Source organism: Ambystoma mexicanum, chromosome 10 (genome assembly GCF_040938575.1).
Source record: "Ambystoma mexicanum isolate Mex_15411 chromosome 10, UKY_AmexF1_1, whole genome shotgun sequence".
Classification (NCBI taxonomy): domain Eukaryota; kingdom Metazoa; phylum Chordata; class Amphibia; order Caudata; family Ambystomatidae; genus Ambystoma; species Ambystoma mexicanum.
In genome coordinates, this window is record NC_090932.1 from 600,453,424 (window position 1) to 600,473,217 (window position 19,794).

General features: G+C 48.3%; 1 protein-coding gene across 2 annotated transcripts in view; it reads right to left on the reverse strand.

Annotated features, from left to right (window-relative positions):
• Positions 1-19,794, reverse strand: part of WDFY1 (WD repeat and FYVE domain containing 1) — a 1,420,223-nt gene that overhangs the window by 1,174,121 nt on the left and 226,308 nt on the right. The gene's annotated exons all lie outside the window — the stretch shown is intronic.

The following is a 19,794-nucleotide window of genomic DNA, read 5'->3' on the forward strand; positions in this document are numbered from 1 at the left end:
CAGAAAGGGGTAGTAATACCAAGGAAGACACAGATAAGGTTCTTGGCCTGCAACAGAAATGTGCAGTATGCTGGGAAAGATTATGCAACCTCAACTATAAAAAGTATATAGAGAGACAGCACGCAGGAGGGGACAAACCGGGGAGAGTCCTGGCATGGCTATATAAAAATGAGACCCCTAGGCCCCCCGTTTAGAACGATAGTGAAAGAAGATGGGAGTACAACAGACACACAAGAAGGGGTAAATCAGGAATTTGCAGAGTATTATAGGCACCTGTATGGGGATGAGGCAGGAAGCAGCAGTGTAGAGATAGGAGACACATTGGAAGATATTGGACTACCCCAGATCAGTGCAGAGGAGAGGGAGGAACTGGATGCCCCGATCACCCTAGAGGAATTAGAAGAGGCAGTGAGGCAACTGCCCACGTGCAAATCCCCGGGAACTGATGGACTACCAAGCAAATTCTATAAAGCATATAAAGAGGTGCTCCCCCCGCTGCTTGAGATGCTTAACGAAGCATATGAAACTGGACAACTACCGGAATCCTTACGAGAAGCGGTCATTATACCACTTCCCAAACCCAATAAGCCTGGTAGCGACTGTGGGTCTTACAGACCCTTGTCGATGTTAAACCAAGACAGCAAAATTCTGACAGTGGTTGTTAGGGAGAATTCTCTGTAAAGGCTAATTTCCCAAACCTAGGGAGTCCCAAAGCAGCTTTGCTGGATTTTTGGGGTTTATTTTTTCTCCTGCTAAGAGTGAGACTCTTTTCCTCCCACTCTTAGACACGATTTGAGGTGTTCCTTTGACTTTGTATGTGTTATATGGGCTATGGGGTCCTCTACCCCATAGGGCTTCATGTGTTTTCGGTATATGGGTTACACAGCACCCTCTGTGCCGTAACCCAGGGGTGTCGTAGCGACTCCCAAACATAGACTCCATACCCTGGAACTGGGTACTGTCTCCCAGGGCATGTAAAGTCACCATTGGCTTTACTAGTCTCAAATTGTGAACAGAACCAGTACAAACCATCATATTGTGGACGTACTGGTCAGGGCAATTTGATTGCCCTGGGGTCTGTTGTTCGAGGGGGCACTGTCCCGTCTCCCCCGACCGAGTTTTGGCTGGTGGCAGTGGATACTACTTTTTATATTCAACCGCGAATATATCCCTATGGGATTTTCCCATTGTTCGAGGCTACCACTTTTTAAAATAGCCTCGAACATACCGCCGGTTTATTAAATTAATATAAATTCACCGGTTGTTATTTTTTGCCGAAACTTGGTTCCAAAATGGCGTTTGTGTTCGCTTCTGTGACTCCAACCCAAGTCGAGCCCTTTGTTCCACTTTTTGGCGGGTTTCTCCACAGAAGCCTCCAAAAGTGGTGCCACTCTGTCTGGGTACCACAGGGGGTGTGGGAGGGGGTTTAGGCACCCTGGACTGAGTTGCCTCGGCAACTCAAGTCGCACTCTTGTGTGATTGGCCCAAGTGGTGAGCCGCCCGGCTCACCACTTGGCATGTTTGAGTGACAGCTAGGCTGAATGAATGGGGGTTTTCTGTATAAAAGCAGGGCTTTGGGGACTGGAACTTCAGAAGTCGCCACAGGACCTAAAGAATCTGAGGAGGGAGAAGCCGAGCCGACCTGCAACGACAACACCACCGGTGGAGCCCTGCTGAACCGTCTCATCACTTTTCCTGACGACAGAGGAGATCTCCAGTCCGGAGAGTCTTCTTCCTTTGACTGGTGGGGATAACCAGTTTGCCCGTCTTTTTGCCTTCCTGGACCATCTCGTGGCCGCCTTGCCCGTGCCAAGCACCCCGGCAACCGGAATACCACGGTTTAACACTACCGTGAACAAAAGGGTGGTACCTTGTAACCGGGACACTCCGCGACTGGTTTCTTCCCTGGGAGCGCAACAACCTTCAGCTTTCCTCCACGTCGAGACCTCCTCTTCCTCTGGACGAAACACTGACTTGCAACCGCTGCCAGGAACAACTGCCCCCGCTGGAGCGTTCTTCCCACTTTCAGGTACTGTGTCCCGCCTGGCGTCCCTTGCGACAGATCGTTTGGTGTGACAGTAAATCCTCGACTTTCTAACCTCGGTTAGCCGGGGGCCTGTTAACTAACTTTTCCTGACTTGATCTCAAGCTTTTGTGAACTATTTACAAAGACTCTTTGGGCATAACCCCACTGTGTGATCCTGGACTCATTTTGCTTGCTCTCTCTAAGAGTGGGCCTGGCATTTGAACTTCCTTGCTCTCCAGTAGACTTTGGCTAAACCTGCCTCGCTGTGTTTCTTTGAAAAGTATTGAAATTTGTGTGCTTTCATAACTCTGCCTTTTTCCTTCCCTTTTTAATAACTTATTAGAGTGCCATCTTACGTTAAGCGCTCACCTTTGTCTGAAAATAAGTGGTGTTTCGCATCAAGACTTGTCTAATAAGTAATTAGGGTGGTATATATATAAAATAGTGACTGTGTGTTGAATTTACTTACCTCTTTGTGTGCTAGTGTAATTTACAAGTGTGTCTTTAAATAAATAATTATATACTTTTACACCAAAGCTCTGGTCAGTGTTTGCTTGTGCTACTGTATCTCTGTACCTATTGTGTATACTCTATATACTGCCTAACTCATCTTGAGAGAAGTCTCACTGCTCAGCCACAGCTACCAGGTAAATCTGGGTGGTACAGACTGCTACCAATTGGGTTTACTGCCAACCACCTGTAGTCCTAAATCTTTTGCAGTGGTCCCTAAGGGAATTGCACAGGTTTCTGCCTAACAGCGGTCTTGGCGAATAGACTAAAGAAGGTCATTAATAAGTTAATACACCCAGATCAAACAGGATATGTCCCGAACAGAAACATCACAAATAATCTGAGGCGACTCTACCGAGTTATTGAACATACCAATGGAGATGCAAGCGAGATGGCGATAGTATCATTGGACGCGATCAAGGCATTTGATTCGGTCAAATGGCCCTGGTTAACTGCGGCCCTAGCCAATTATGGTATGGGACCATGATATCTCCAATGGGTCAAACTGCTATACAGTGCACCACTTGCTAGAGTGAAGACAGGAGCTGTAGTTTCTGAAAGATGGCAACTCAGCAGAGGCACCAGGCAGGGCTGCCCATGGTCCCCTAGGCTGTATATCCTGCCCTTAGAACCCCGGCGATTTATTTAAGGCAGCAATATGATGCAATAGGTATTGTCGTTGGGGAGACACCACATCTAATGTCATTGTATGCAGATGATATGTTACTGTATTTGCGCTACCCAGAGGAGAACCTCCAATATATATTAGAAGTGATGAAGAGGTTTGCCGGATTATCAGGCATAGCTGTGAACCCAAGTAAGTCCTGCCTGTTCCTGCTGGGCAGGTATAGAGGGCTCCCGTTAGAGCCTTTGCCGATTCTGCAGATACCATGGGAGGTTGACACATTCAGATATCTTGGGGTAGATATATATCATACGGTAGAAGCTGAACATAAACATAACACGGAGAGAACAGTTAAGAAATTGGAGAGTAGCATGAAGTTTTGGGTGAAGCTCCCCTTGGCGATGATGGGACGGGGGGCGATGCTCAAGATGGTGGCGCTGCCCAGACTGTTACACTGCTTCGCAAACATCCCGTACTCAATACCCAGGAAATTCTTTGTTAGGCTGAGTGGCATATGCAGGGAATTCTTATGGCACGGGATGAGGAACAGGGTAGTCCTATGGAAATTACAAAATCCATACGATAGAGGGGGCATTAAATTACCAAACTGGGAAGTTTACTATGTAGCGAGCCAACTACAATACGTTGCTAAATGGCTCTCAGATGAGCCTACCTTAGAACACAGGCTGTTTCAGAGGGACTGCACCCCATACTTTCTACGAGAGATGATATGGTTGCCTAAATCGGAGTTGGAAGGCTGCCCGGGGATGATGAGCCTTGGTTGGGGGATGTTGCGAAGAGCGTGCCAGTTAATGGGGAAGCCATCCCCGTGCTCCCCACAGATCCCATTGGTCTCTGTGGTGGGGAGAGAAAAGCAACTAAGGTTAATGATTAGGAGGCACTGGGAACCGGTGGGGATAGCAACAATGGGGGATGTGTGGCAGGAGGGGAAGATATTGGAATTTGGGGAGTTGGTGGAACTAATGGGGTTGCATGGGGGGCAATATATCACGTATCACGGTGTGGTGCAACGAATTAAAGACACCTGGTCTGAAGTGGTATTGGCGGAGGAACTGGGTGCCACTATAGATACGATATATGATATATCAGAAGGGGGACACGAAACATCTGGACTATATGAGATGGTAATGTCCCAAGCGGGCAAGGAGGTGGTGCAACTTAGACTGGACTGGGAAGAAGAAGTAGGGGCCCCGATGAGTGATGGGATGTGGGAGAGAGCACAAGGATATCATAAAAAAGTATCCCGAAATGCTAGGTTACAGCAGATACAATTGTATATAACTCACAGGGCATACCTGACGCCTCGAAAGATAGCTACATTTAAGAATGCCGGACGTCAAGTGTGCCCTAAATGTAACGAAGAAAATGCGGGAATGGTGCATATGTTTTGGGCGTGCCCATTGATAGAGAGATACTGGGGAGAAATAGCGCAGAAAATGGAAGGCAAAGGGATCCATATGAAGGTGGATACTTGTTTGATAGGGCTTGTTTGATAGGAGGTTTTCCCAGACCGCGTAAGCTTAAACATGTAAGCAAACAAAGATCTAGCGTATGTCCTAGCAAAGAGAAGGATTGCGATGGGTTGGAAGGCATGTCATAGACTGAAAGTGGAAGTATGGTGGAAGGATCTGCAGAAGTGGGCGGAGGCAGAAACGGTGGTCTGGCAGGAAGCGTGTAAAGGGGAGACGGAAGAAGAAGCCAGAACCCTATTGGGTTGGAGGCAATTGATTGCTGAACTATTTGGGCCCTCGCATGATGGGTCAAGTGATAGAGACCCACAGAGTTCTGTTGAAGAGGAATCCCTACCGCAAAAGGGAGAGACTGAAAACGAGGGGGAGTAGGCTGGGGAGGGTGGGGGAGATACAGTGGATTTGACTATAGCAATGTAAGTTTATTTGTGATTGACAGTATGTACCCACTGTAAGTTTGGTTTAAGTTGTTTTTTGAATAAAATCAATAAAATTGTTTTAAAAAAATAAAAATAAAAAAAAGAACCTACCTACCACTGTTCACTTCAAGCACCAAAAATATATCCTGTGGAGTCCCCAGGGATCCAGCCATTCCCCTCTGCTTTTCAACATCTACATGTGCCCACGGATGAAAATCATTAAAACCCATGCAATTACCACCTCCAACTACAAAGACGAAACACAATTCATTGTGAAAACAAACAGAACACAGGAACAAAATAACAGTCTCAACATCTGCTTCAAAGACATCTACAATTTGATGACAACGAACAACTTTAAACTGAACCCGGCAAAAATTGAAATAATGCTCTCAACCACAGGATTCGACAGAGTGAACCCACAATTAGACTGGCTGATCGGCAGGAGAATACAACCATAGACTACTGACGTAGTAAATAACCTAGGAATACTCATGGACAACAGACTATCGCTGGAACCGCAAGTCAACGCATCGACAAAAAATGCTTCTTCCTCCTACGACTGCTTAGAGGATTACTCCCCTGCCTCTCCTTCCCCCAAAGAACCCTCACACTCATATCCCTGATACTCAGAATAATTGACTACGTAAACAGCCTCTACCTAGGAATGCTGGATAGACTTACCAAGAAACTCCAAAGGGTGCAAAATACAGCAGCCAGCATCGTATTAAGACTAGACAGAAGCGACCACATCACTCCAGCACTGAATAGTATACACTGGATACCAGTAAAAAAGCACATCACATTCAAAGCACTCTGCATCACTCACAAAGCCTTGCACATACAAGGAGTGGAATTCCTCCAAGACAAGATCAGCTGGTATCGCTCAGGAAGGGAACTAAGATCCAGCAACAACCTACAAATAAAGGCAATTTTATGGAGGCATTTATCAATGTCTGCTCTTGGGTTCTGTAGAGCAGATGCTGGGATAGCACCATCCTTCGTCCAGTCATCAGCTCAAATGGAGACATTTTTGTTGCAGAAGAAGTAGTAGATCTGATGGCCATCAGGACAAGGGGTAATCGAATGTCCCAACTTGGCCCAGAATCTGCCAAATACTTTAACATGCTCACAATAGTTTTGTTCCATCTCTCAACTCCACCACTAAAGGACGCCGGTAGGCAATGTGTAGTTTCCTTTTAACCCCAAGTATCTCCCACATCTTTGTCATCACTTCACTGGTCGAAGTGGCTACCTCGGTCTGACTCAATCTTTTGGGGGAGTCCAAAACACGAGAAGATGTGACTGATCATCAGGGCAGCTGCTGTTTCTGCCTTGCCATTTGGGGCCGGGAGACATTCCACCCATGTTGCGGTCAACATGTACTTGTTCCCCCTAGAGGAGCGAATCATGGGCCCGATAAAATCGACTTGCAAATCTGCCCAAGGCAGTGTCATCCCCCTCTTTTGGAGGGGAGCACGGTGTGCGAGTGATGTTGGCTGAAATGATGCACACACAAGACACCCCTTCAAGTATTGGTCGAGGTCCTGCCCCATGTGTGGCCAGTATGCAAACTCTCGCAAGATTTCTAATGTCGTATGAAACCCCTGATAACCGGCGGTGGCCGCATCATGGGCGTGACTTAGCATCAGGCTTCGGAATGAGGTAGGGACCACCCACTGGTCACGGCCAGATATGGATTTCCTCACAAACAAACCGTCTTGGATTCAGAACATTTTTGGACATTTCATCAACACTCTGAGGTCCTCTTTCCCAATGTAATCGGTATTCATCAGGGGAATGTTCCAGGGTCCTCAATGTGTTGATAAAACGTACTAATTTTTTTTTTTTAAACTCTTTTTTTATTAGTGGCAACAGAAAGGTCAACAGCACCATTGCACAGTTCATTTAAAAAATAAAACAGGAGTACATTGGTCAATACATTTTTACAAAACAATATTATGGCGACAAATCATCATCAGCAATCATATTGCATAGATAAGCTCTAAACGGGCCCCAAATGTCCTTGGGTCTGCACTTCGAGGGTTGAGTCAAAACAAACTGTTCCTCCGACTCATTGGCATGTGTCAGTTCTTGCAGGAATTGGTTCAAGCTGGGTGGCAGGGCGCTTTTCCATTTTAATAAAATACATTTTTTTGCAACCGCACAAGAAATGTTGAATACTCTTCTGATTTTCTCTGAGTGCTTGCCTATATCCACAAACAGATATTTTTGGGGGATCAGATCAGGGGGAATCTGCGTTATGTCCTCCAACACCCCTGCCACTGACCTCCAGAACCCCTTGATCGCCGGGCAGTCCCAATACATATGGAAGGAGCCGGCCTGAGGTGCATTACATTTAGGGCATGCATCCGAGGAGTCTGGTGCGAATTTAGCAATCCTGGCAGGTGTGTAATGTAATCTGTTTAATATTTTGAATTGTATCAACCTCAGGCCGGAGTTAAGCGAAACCTTCTTAGTAAGTGAACAATATCTGGCCCATCTCTTCTCATCAATGGAAAAGTGGAAGTCTGCCTCCCACCGTTCCCTTATCTGATTCAGTGTGGGGGTGTGGGTCTGAACCTCATTGTATAGCTTGGAGATTCCCACACCGCTCTTAGCGGTCACCAATTGTACACATGGATGCGGTGGAGGTTCATCTGGGAAGAGAGGCCACCTTTTCTGAAATGCAGATCGCATACGGTAATATTGAAGCGTTTTCAGTGGCCCATCCCCCAGCACCCTCAACAACAGACCCAGGTCCAAAAAAACACCATTGACAAACATGTCCCCAAGTTTCATTTCACAATTAGGGTCCCAAGCCTCCTGTATGCTCGTATCGTGTGTGGGGGGGATTCCCGGGAAGTTCCAGAAAGGTATCTCGGGGTTGTAGGGGGCCTCCAATCTAAGCCTTTTGAATATGGCTTCCCATGCCCGGTCTGTCATTTTTTCCCAGCTAATTCTCGGTGTCTTGCCGTTCCAAAGAAATGTTACCGCCATGGATCTGAGTCTGGTGAAGAAGGCTCTGCCAGGCCATATAGGGATGTTGACAAACAAGTAGAGAAGTTTAGGCAGGATGACCATTTTGAGAATAGCGACTCGTCCAGCCAAGGAGATCGGGAGTCGCCCCCACATTTGGAGCTTGGCGGTCAAAGTTTGCAGGGCGCTGTCGTAGTTGTCTGAGTATAATGTGAGCTTATCCCTGGAGACTAGAATTCCCAGGTATCTGATATGATTATCAGACCACTTGAGTCCACCCGTAGCTGCGGGGCACTGGGTGGCAGGTGTAAGCGGAAAGATCTCCGACTTGGCCCTGTTTATCGTGTAACCGGAGTACTCAGCAAAGTCCTGAATCTCTGCCATAATGGGTGGTATATGGAGTTCAGGCTCCTTGACATATAACAAAGTGTCGTCCGCATAGAGCGATATTAGTTGGGTGGATCCCTTCATTTTGATCCCTCTATCAGAGTGCCTGAGGCGGACCGCAGCCGCCATTGGCTCGATGGTCAATGCGAACAGCAATGGGGAAAACGGACATTCCTGTCTGGTTCCCCTCCCCAGCTGGAATATCTGGGAAATGGCTTTATTGGTCAGGACACGAGCTCCAGGTTCTGTGTACAGTAATTTCACATATCTTATGAAGTTGGGTCCCATCCCAAACGACCTCCAGAACTGCAAGGAGATAGACCCACGAGACCGAATCAAACGCTTTTTCAGCGTTGAGGGATATGGCCGCCGCACTTCTAGCGGGATCTATCTGCGCCATTATGCCAAAAAGTCTTAGGAGGTTTAGGGCCGTAGATCGTGTGGGGATAAACCCGCTCTGATCGGGATGGACTAGGGCAGGAACCGCCGGTAGAAGCCGATTTGCGAGGACCTTTGCAAATATTTTAGCATCTGTATTTATGAGTGACAGGGGTCTATAGGACGAAACGTCCTGTGGTGGCCGTCTAGGCTTATGGAATACGGTTATGATAGCCTCTCTCATGGTCAGGGGTAGCCTGCTGCACTCAAGTGCCTCCTCCCATACCTGTAATAGTATCGGAACGAGTTCCTCATGAAACTCTTTATAGAATTCAGCACCCAAACCGTACGACCCCGGTGCCTTGCCAGAAGCTAGTGCTTTGACTGCCTCTACAATTTCTTCTGCAGTTACCGGTTGGTCCAACGCTAAGCGCTCTTCATCGGGGAGTTTAGGCAGGGAGAGAGCCTCAAGGTACATCTTAATTTCAGCGAGTGTTTTCTTATCTTTATTAGAATACAAATCTTGGTAGAATTTCATAAATTCCCCATTGATATCTTCATCGCTTAGCAGTATCCTTCCCTGTGTTGTGCGTATACTTGTGATCTGTGTGGGTTGCCTATCGTGTTTGAGCAGGTTGAAAAGTGTTTTGCCAGCTTTGTTATCCTCCCCGTATCTGCGTGCGCGTATGGGGGCCGCCATATGTCGAACTTCCCTTGTGGCGAGCTTACCAAACACCTGAAGGCATTTGTGTATATCGGCCAACACTGCCTTGTCTCGCGTGTTCGTGTATGTTTTCTCTAGAACATCTAGTTTGCCTTCGATAGTGGACAATTCTGCTCTCACAGCCTTCAGCATACCCGCAGTCTTGGACATCAGAACACCCCTTACCCAAACCTTGAAGGACTCCCACACTGGTGAGCATTTGTCCACTGATCCCACATTATTGGAAAAAAACTCTTCAATCTCAACATGGAGCGCCTCTACTGTCCCCAGGTCTCCCAGTATTCCACTCGGCATCCTCCACCTTCTAGCCGGACAAGGGGCCTTCAGGAACATTAGCTCCAACAGAACTGGGGAATGGTCAGATAGCATCCGAGGGAAGATTTCGCACCCCTCCACCCCAGCCATCAGAGACATGGAGACAAACCAATAGTCAATCCTAGATTCCGAGTCGTGCACCGAGGAATAGAATGTGTATCTCCTGCCATCAGGATGAACTTCACGCCATGCATCAACCAGCAAAGGTTGTGACAAAACATGTTTCAGGTTCAATGCTCCCCTACTAGGAGTTCTGGTAACCTTCGAGGACCTATCAAGGAACTGGTCCAGAGCCAAATTGAAATCACCCCCCCACAGCACCCACGGAACATCCAGTGACACAATTATCTGATATACATCCATATAGAACGCAGGGTCATCGATGTTGGGCCCGTACGTGTTAACCCGTTGTATTTGTTGAGTAGCCACCTCCCCCCAGACCATGACATATCTGCCCAGAGGATCAACCCTGTGGCCGCCCACCCTGAATCCAAGGCCTGGATGAATAATCACCCCTCTGGACTGGGATGAATAATCAGTGTAGAACCTCAGGGGACCCCACCTGGGCAGCATGTGGGCATTACTCGTTCCCACCATATGGGTTTCTTGTAGCATCAGGATCTGGGGATTATGTCTGGCAACATAGTTAGAAACCTTCTTGACCTTAGCCTGATTATTTAGCCCCCGAACATTCCATGTCAGAAGTTTAACCTTAAGTCCGTGACCAGGGCCCTGAAATGAAGCATTAGCCATTGTCCAATGACACAAGTGTACAGAAATCGTGCAATATATTCAGTGCCAGCCTCAGTGCAGCCACATTTTTGCTTTTCGACCAACAAAACACTTCAAACCATTTACCTCTGAACAGGGCTCCGCAGAGTGGCACCAACCCCCAACAAGATGCCACCTTAGGTCTACACAAGAGCTGAAGACTCCAAGTCCCAAACCCCTTCCCACCCCCCCCACCCTCATCACCCCCAACTTGATGATGTATCCACCAAAACTTATGGAATATTCCCCGGGTAGCCATGTTGCTCCACATGGCCGCCGATCAGGTCCAACAACTCCACCGACCACATTGCCTGGTGTAGCTTGATCGAATGCTTAGCTTGACTGTAGCCTTAGAAAGAGTGAACAGGCGGGTGTTCCCTAGTCTGCAGGTCTGGGTCTGTTTTGGGCCGGTCTGCCCCCTCTGGGAGGAAGGGGTATGGACGTTTCAATATATTGCGTGGCCTCAGCCGGAGACTCAAAGAAATGGGCCCTTCCTGCATGTTGAATCCTCATTTTTGCCGGAAACATCAAAGCATATGGGATCTGGCGTTCCCTTAAGAGCCTCTTGACTGGCTCATAGGATCTTCTGCTTGCCTGCACCCCGCGTAGAAGTCCGAATAGATATGAATGCGACTGTCCTCGAATTGTAGGGTGCCTGCCTCTCTCGCCTTACGTAGGATTGTGTCTCTGTCCCTATAGTTGAGGAGCCATGCGATTATGGTACGCGGTGGCGCACCCGGCTTAGGGGCCGGAGCTAATGTACGGTGAGCACGTTCCACCAAGAAATGTTCAGAGAATGCTTCCGTTCCAAACCGGGTTCTAAGCAGTGTCTCGAGTTGTTTCTCCATTTGGCCTTTGCCGAAAGATTCCGCCACACCCACCACACGGATATTATTTCTCCTGGAGCGCGACTCCAAATCCATGCATATGTTTTGCAATTTCACCATGTTTTTTTTGCTTTGGATGATGTCACGGCTGTGATGTGAGATAGTGTCCTCATTAGTGCTTATCCTGGTTTCGGTTTCTGTAATGCGTGAGCTTTCTTTCTCCACTCTTGCTTTTAAGGAGCCGATAGTGGAGACTATGTCATCCAATTTCGTGTTGACTGCGCGGAAACCATTCTGCACTATTGCGGTCAGGTTGTCTAAATTCTCACCAGGCTCAACAGTGGGGGCATCGTTAACATCAACGTGGGCGTCAGCCTGCGTGGCCTGGCTGTGACTGCCCGTGTAGGCATCCATCGGGCCTTTCTTCTGTTTCCCAGGAGTTTTGGCACCTTTCCCAGACTTCTGTGGCTCCCCCATTCTAGTGTCGGAGTCACGCTCCGAGGCAGTGCAGTATGCTGTTGGTCAAATTCTAATTCGCTGTTCCCCGTATGCAGTGTCTAGGCTCTGGTGATGGATCCACACAAGGGGCTGAAGGAAGTCGAAACGGTTACATAATAGGCCCCCTCAGAGACCAGGTGGTCCGAATGGACTGTGTCCCCCACGTACAACAATAAACGTTTATTGCATAAGCTGTGTGGAATAGTTCTGTGTTGATCCAGGGGTTCTACAGTTTATTTGTTGAACCGCTTTGGTCCGTAGTTACAGCTGTGTATGATGAGGCCTCCGCCCAGTCCGGCCCCGCACAGGCCGCAGCCCTAATTCAGGAGTGCGGGCCCGTGCGACTGGCGGCCCAAGAGCCGGAGTAGATGTGCAGGGCGTGAGCCCGCCTCGGCCCAGCAGCTCCAGCCACTGGCGGGAAATCAGGGCTGGTATCGGGGGTCCCAAGGGGGTTGCAAGTCTTTACCCCCAAGAACTGAAGTGGATCTCGGCCCCTCAATCGCCGCCCAGTCGTATCTCCTTACCCGATGTCTTTTCGTTTCCAGGCCCCACGCGGGTCTGAAAATCGCTCCACCGCGCGCCGAAGTGTAGGACCAGCGGAGAGTTTTCCCGGACCTCAGCGGCAACGGCCACAGGTCCCCATATGCCAGGGCCGGACTGGAATGTGAGTCGTATGATGGAGCCCCCCCCGCTCCGCGGCCGACCCAGCGCAACACCAGCAGAGCTCAGGGTCTAGGTCGCAGCTCAGGCTCCTCCCTTCCAGGGGCCTCGAAGCTTCAGCCGCGCAGCGGCATTCACATGGATTTTTCTTGGAGCCCGGCAGCGGATATTGTAAGCCGCACGTGCCGGCTAATCTTCCCGGGGTTGTATATCCGGCGTCTTTGAACTCTGAATCCCAGGAGTTCGGCCGGTGGACCACGGATGGCTGGGCTACCGTCTCAGAGCATGTAGGCTACACAGGCAGTGGTATAGCGGATGTTATAGCGCAGGATGTCGTGGTGGAGCGGGAGCTCTAGAATCAGGCGGCCATTTCTGACGTGCGCAACAGCGCCCCCCGATAAAACTTACTAATTATTGGATCCCCTTTTTGAGCAGTAATCAAATCAGCATCTGGGGTGTCCTTACTCCATTGTGCAGTTGAGAGTTGATTGTGAGCATTTGTTTGGGACCTAGTGATAGCAGTGACCTGGATTTCCCCCAACAGGGACTCAATCTCAAGTAGATCGCCTTGGATGGCTCCGGTTTTGGCCAGCTGATAAGATAGGTTATTTCCAGTTTTGTCTGGTATCTCTACTTTAGAATGACCCTTGATCTTTTTCCAGTAGATGGTCATCCCATTCGAGCTGACCAGATCATCAATATTCTGTATTAATTTTCCATCTGTTAAAGGTTTATTATTAGCACATAGCATGCCTCTGGTTTTCCAATTAACCAGGTGCTCCACAAACCCGCTTCGTACATAATTCAAATGCGATTATGACCAGTTTGTGGAGTTGGTGTTGGACAGCAGTGAGGATGGCTTGATGCACAGCCATCAGCTCTGCCACTTGACTACTTCGGGGACCGATTTTGTACCCAGCGGAGGGTTCTGGGGCATCATTCACCCATGCATTCCCTACGCCGGCCACAAGTTCCTTTTCCCCGTTGTTGTCAACATGGTAGGAGCACCCATCCACATAGACAGTGGGCATTCCCTCACACTTGTCTTCTTCATAGACCTTGTGTGGGGAATTAGGGTATGCCTCCATCAAGACTTTTGTCCTCGAGACAGTTTTCTCTGGCACAATCATGCAAGTCAGCCAGACCTTGCGCGAGGGGACTCTTCTTGTTTTGGCCATATCTGACCTCCACAGGAATGCCTTGCTTTGACAGAATCATCCAGGAAGTAATACGGGAATTACTCACATTTCCGGCCCGGATTCTGTCACTTTGAAGATATTGCAGAGGCTGGTGTGGAGTCTCCACTATGATGTGTTCCCCCTGGATAAACGGGCAGTAATTCTTCTATGCCCACACTGTTGCCAGGAGTGCCTTCTCACAATTGTTGAATTTTTCCTCCACAGAGGATAACGTTTTACTCGCATAGGAGATTACTTTATTGACCTTGTCATGCTTTTGATATAATACTGCAGTCAAGCATGTATTTGTGAACCCTGTCTCCAAGAAGAACTCCTTGTTTTTGACAGGGTAAACTAGGCAATGCGATTGTGAGAGGCTTCTTTTGAGTTGTTTTACTGGCTCGGCTTGTTCTGGACCCCACTCCCACTTGACCCCCCCCTTCAACAGATGGATCACGGATCTCATGATCTATGTGTAATCCTCAATGAACTTTCTGCTGTAATTAGTCAGTCCAAGAAGGCTTCTTAGTTCCTGCAGAGTTGTGTTATTTTCTGGAGTGCTTCTACTTTCTTTTCCTGGGGACAGAGACCCTCAGGAGTTATCTCATGCCCCAAGAAATTGACACAGGTCCTACACCACTGTGCCTTCTGGAAAGAGTTTTTCTCTGGCAGCCCTCAACTGTGTCAGAACATGACGGATCTCTGCTATGTGTTCCTCCACAGTTGAGCTTTTGATTAGGAGGACATCATCTACATAGGCCAGGTTACCCATTTCACCCAAGTCGGGCATGGCCTTATGCAGAAAGATGTTAAATTCACTGCGGAAGTTGATGTATCTGAAGGGAGTCTGGGTCCAAGTGTACTGCTGCCCCCCGAAGGTAAAGGCCAGCTTGTATTGTTCCTCCCTACTGACAGGTACAGTCCAGTACCCATTGGTCAGGTCAATTACAGTGAATACCTTTGACCCTTGGATCTGGGCCAGCCCTTGGTCAATGTAGGGAAGGGGCCATCGAGACGTATGGACCCGTTTTTTGAGCTCCCATAGGTCAGCACAGAGTTTCCGCTGGCCGTTTGGTTTCAAAATCCCCAGCACCGGATTACTGAAGGTGCTGTGGACTGGACGAATTATCCCAAGGGACTCAAGGTTCTTAATTATTTCCGTAAGGGACTCCATTGATGCAAGAGGCAAGCGATATTGCTTCACAAACACTGGAGTCATGACAGGGTCCGTGGGAATTGTTGTTGTGTGTATGTCGGTGCGACCACAGTCATATGAGTCCACCGCAAAGAGATCTTAAAAATCTAAGAAAACATGTAATTTTTGCTTTTGCTCCAGAGTCTCACATGCATCAGCTAGGTTGACTCGCTCTTCAACCATCTGCCTGAAGCCCGGAAAGACTTCTGGTTTGGCTATCTCAGCGGCCTCCTCCAGCTGGGTGGAGAAGTCCCTGGTCAGAGTGCAGACTTGGTGGACTTGAAAGATCACCTCATCCCTCCTGAAGTCACAGGTCACATCTTCCTTATCATAAGGGCAGGAAGAGTACACCAGGAAATTACCCCCATGTCGGGTGAAGATCCTGTCTGGTGTTTTTTCATTGTCGCTATCACTGTCAAAACAGTCCTTGGGGATTGCTCCTAACAGTTTGTTACATAAATCTATGGAAAAATGTCAGTCATCAACCGCCATTCCAATAATGGTGTCTGCGCCTAGAGTGATCCCTCCTTTTCCTCAAGGGGCAAAGATAATGCACATTTTTGGCCAATTGGTGGGTTCATTTCTTTGCTTTGGATTCTGACAAAGGGGTGATTTGGGCAGGATCTTGTTTGGGATCTTGGGAACCTGTAAGAAAAAGGTGGCAATTGGATATGGGGGATGATTTGGGCTCCCCTGGTTCTGATTCTGGGCGGCCCCCAATTTTCGGAGGCAGTCACCAGAATTGGTTTGAACAAGGGGATTTTCTTGCTGGTCATTCTGGGGTTTGATGATGGGCGGTTTTAACTCGGTCCCCACATCTACCCAGTCTTGATCAGGATCTCTTGGGACCCATTTTTCTTTGGGAGGAGTTCCCCCATCCCTGAATGAGAAGATCCTTTTCCCAGAATCCTCTGAGGACCCATCTCCTTCAAATTGGAAGATTCACACCTCCTCCACAAAATTGGTCTTTTAATGCTCTTTATTTCTCCTACCAGCCCTCTGTTCCTTAGGTTGCAGACTTTCGGGGGCAGGCGATTCTGGTTCCGGTTCCTGGGTTTCCAGGGGCTTTCCACAAGTGGGGAAGGAAGCCTCCTCTAAGGCTTTACACCCCTTTCCCCCTGTGCCTCCTCCCTGGGAACCGGTGGGTTGTCGGGGTTCCCTCCCCGTCACTGCTCTGGAGCACCAGACCCTTGATTTGAGGGGTTCTGAGTCGCCATGTTCATTGGAGGGTTCTGCTGAGCCCTCAACATGCGACCCAGATCCTGTGCCAAGTTCTGGACCTGGTGCTCGAGTTGGGACACCTGCTCTGGCTGGTACGGGGTTCTCTGGTCTTGGTTGATCACAGGAAGGGTAACTGTCCCTTCTCCCGTAATACCCTTGGTTGGGATAGTTTTGGTACCCCTCCACCCTTGGCCTCCCCTCTCCTGGATTGGGCTGTCTGGGCTCAGGAAAGTGGGGAAAGAAAGAAGGGTTGTTTTGGGGGTTGACATTTTGCAGGTACCAGGGAAAGAAACTCAGCCCGGCATTTGGGGGATTACTGCCCTCCTGGGAAAAGTGTGGAGGGAAGTTTCCTGGGTTGGCAGCTGCCTGGTTGGATCCCCCCCGCTTGGGCTGAAGGAGTCAAAACATAGCCCAGGATGGGTCTGTTGCCCTTGTAACAGGGGCTGATGTCGTCAGGGGAGTTAGGGGTCCCATTTGTGGGGTTACCTTCCCGACTCCCTGTTTGGGATTGGCCTGAGGGCCTTCTGGGTCTTTTGGTTGGTGGGATTTTGCGCAGAAATGTTTTTAGGCTCCCCCATCTCCAATTCTGAAATGGGGGCAAGCTTCACGTCCGCCACCTTAGCAGCAGCAGGGGTGTTGGTTGGTTTTGGGTTTTTATTAGCACTTTTTTTCTACTGGTTTCTGTACTTCGTAAATGCGAGTTGCTTGTTCAATGACCCAGTCTAGTGATCTTTTCTCATGAAAGTTCCTCACCAGCTGGGTCAAAATGTATTTAGGGAGTGCATGAAAGAAAGTATTGACGAACTCCCTACTGTCTGTGCGTTTCAGCTCTTGAACAAATTCTTGTGTGGCCTGGTCTTTCCCACATTGCAGGTTGTAGGGTGCCTTGCGGACCTCTTGAGGGTTTCTACTGATTGAAAAATGCTTTAAGATGGCCGCCCTATAGGTGGACCATCTTGAATGGTTCTGATCCTCCAGACCCGCAAAGAAGCTGGAGTATTCGGTTGAAAATGTCCACTTGACAAACTGAATACAGCTTTGGCTGTCCTTCAGGTGGAAAGTCTCCATCATTTGCTCAAACAATTCGAGGTGCTCCCGAACTGAATATTTGGCATTTTTATGGTAGGGCGTCATGACACTCTTAATAGCCTTGATTTGTTTCAGGGGATCTTTCAATAGAACTCTCTTAATTTTGTTGGCCTTTTTAGTTCTGGTCACTCTGGTCCACTCATCATCTGACTCAGAGGCACTGCTACCAGAGGTGGCTACCTGATCCGCTGGTTCTCCCTGATTCTGCAAGCTTGGGAATGGCTGGCAGAATGTGGGGGCCTAGTCTCTTGAGACCTGGTTTGGCTGAGTACCACCCCCCCCCCACTGTCCTAGCTGTGAAGAGGTTTTTAAGAAGCTCTTAGTGGGTTTAGTCTCATGGAATTCCCCACCAAATTTGACTGACTGATCTCTTGGTAGGTTATATTTCTGAGGATCCAGTTCTCCGATTCTCCCCTCATTGGAGTATCCCTGATCAGAGAGGCCGGCCCTAATATTTGGGAACCTGTACATAGATGCCTGCCCATCCATTTCTGGGAGGTGCTGACCTGTCAGTCCCATATTTCCCATTGTGTTCAAGTCTGCCATCCCTGTGGCCCTTGGTTCATATGAGCCAGTGGACATGAGGGTGGCAGAGTCCATGTAATTGAAGGGATTAAAGTCCCTGATGCCAGGGTTCCTGGGATTATGCTCAGGGGTTTCTCTCTCCCATCTTACCTCATCTCTTTCAGCCCCTATTTCCTGATGACATGCCAATATCTGACCTTGTTGCTCCTCTATTAAGGCCTTACTGGTCTCTATGAGTTGTTCTTGCATGGCTATCTGTTGATGAAGCCTGTCATTCTTTTCACAGAGAGCCTCACTGTCTCTCTGTGCTTCCTGCCTGAATTGGGAGTATTGGGCCAATTTTTGCTGCAGGAGACTCTGCTCTGCCAGGTCGTCCCTCTGTTTTTTTAAAGGCACCAGCTTTCTGGCGCTCCTCATCAAACTCTGTTTGGGATTCTAGGTCTTTAATAATTAATTTACTATTTTCCTCTTTTAATTGGTCTATCTGGTCTTGTAAGACGTTGAGCTGTTCTGCACAGACTCTGTTAAAAGTTAATTGTTGCGCCAGCTTTTGTTGACTTTGTTTTAAAGAGTCCAACCTTTCCTGACGCTCTTTTTGCGCAGTGTCTGTACCTGGGCATCTTGCTCTGCATTCTTTTGCAGTAAGAGAGCCAGATCTTCTTGGAGCTTGGTGGCATATTGCCTAGCCTCTGTTTCAGATTCTTGGCTACTCTGGAGCCTTTGCTCTGCAGAGTCCAGATTGCTCTGGATTTTCTGCAGTGCTTCCCCTTGCCTATTTGTGAAATCTACATGGTCTGCGTACTTTTCCTGTATAACTCCTATGTGGAGGTACAGGTAAGCCGCTATTTTGGCAATTTTGTATTGCTCCTCTTTTATTTTAGGGGTCATGTACAGCTCACTGAGTGCTTGATGTAAATGTTCCTTGTCCTGCCAGATGTTAACGTTGATTTTAGTGATTTTTTGTTCTATTCCCTGCAGCCATATCTGTTCGTCCTGTTCTAGCCATTCACCCCTGACAAACAATTTCTGCAGTAGGTGTTCCCTTGCAATATTGATTTCCACTGGGGTCGCCATTCCGGAAATATTAATTTCCTTCTGACTTATCGCAGGGTTACTTTACTTTTGCAAACAGGCCCAACTCCTTTGAGTATTTCTTTTGAAAAGTGCTTGTACAGTGTAGGAAAACAGCTTGGCAGATAAAAAGTCACTAATCCACAGAGCTTGTATATAATAAGAGTTAAGAGGGAGGCAACAAGGCTGCAGGTGTCTGGGAGGTGTGGTTGTACTGCCAGTATAGTTCCACTGAAAAAAGTTCAAATCCAACACGAGCAAGTCCCAGTCACACTGCGCCAAAGAAATATGCAATTAAGAGCTTGTAGTCCAAAAGATTTATTCAGCACAGGAACAGCCTGACACGTGTTTCGAGCCTGTAACAGCTCTTCATCTGAGGCTTGACGGTAAAATTGCGGTAAAACTAGATGGCCGTGGTGGATTAACAACAAGGAGTACAGTTAATCCACCACGCCCGTCTAGTTTTACCGAAATTGCGAAGCATTGAGAAATTTCTTGGTACTTTCCGCACATTGCATTTCCAAGTTCCTTTATTGAAGTCGAGTTTCTTTTCGTAGTCAAGCCTCAGATGAAGAGCTGGTACAGGCTCGAAACACGTGTCAGGCTGTTCCTGTGCTGAATAAATCTTTTGGACTACAAGCTCTTAATTGCATATTTCCTTGGCGCAGTGTGACTGGGACCTGATTGTGTTGGGCTTGTACAGTGTAGCACAGTGTGGTAACCCAACAAGGTGTATGTACCCCGTCAGCTAGCACGCTGTGTTAGACTGTCACGAGTGGTATGTCTAATTCAGGATCCAGCGACGAGCCCCCAAGTTGTAAGGGATTTCAATCCGGCACACACCCAAGTTAAGCCCGGCATGTAATGTACAATTGGAACCCCCTCCTCCCACCCCCCCACGGTCAC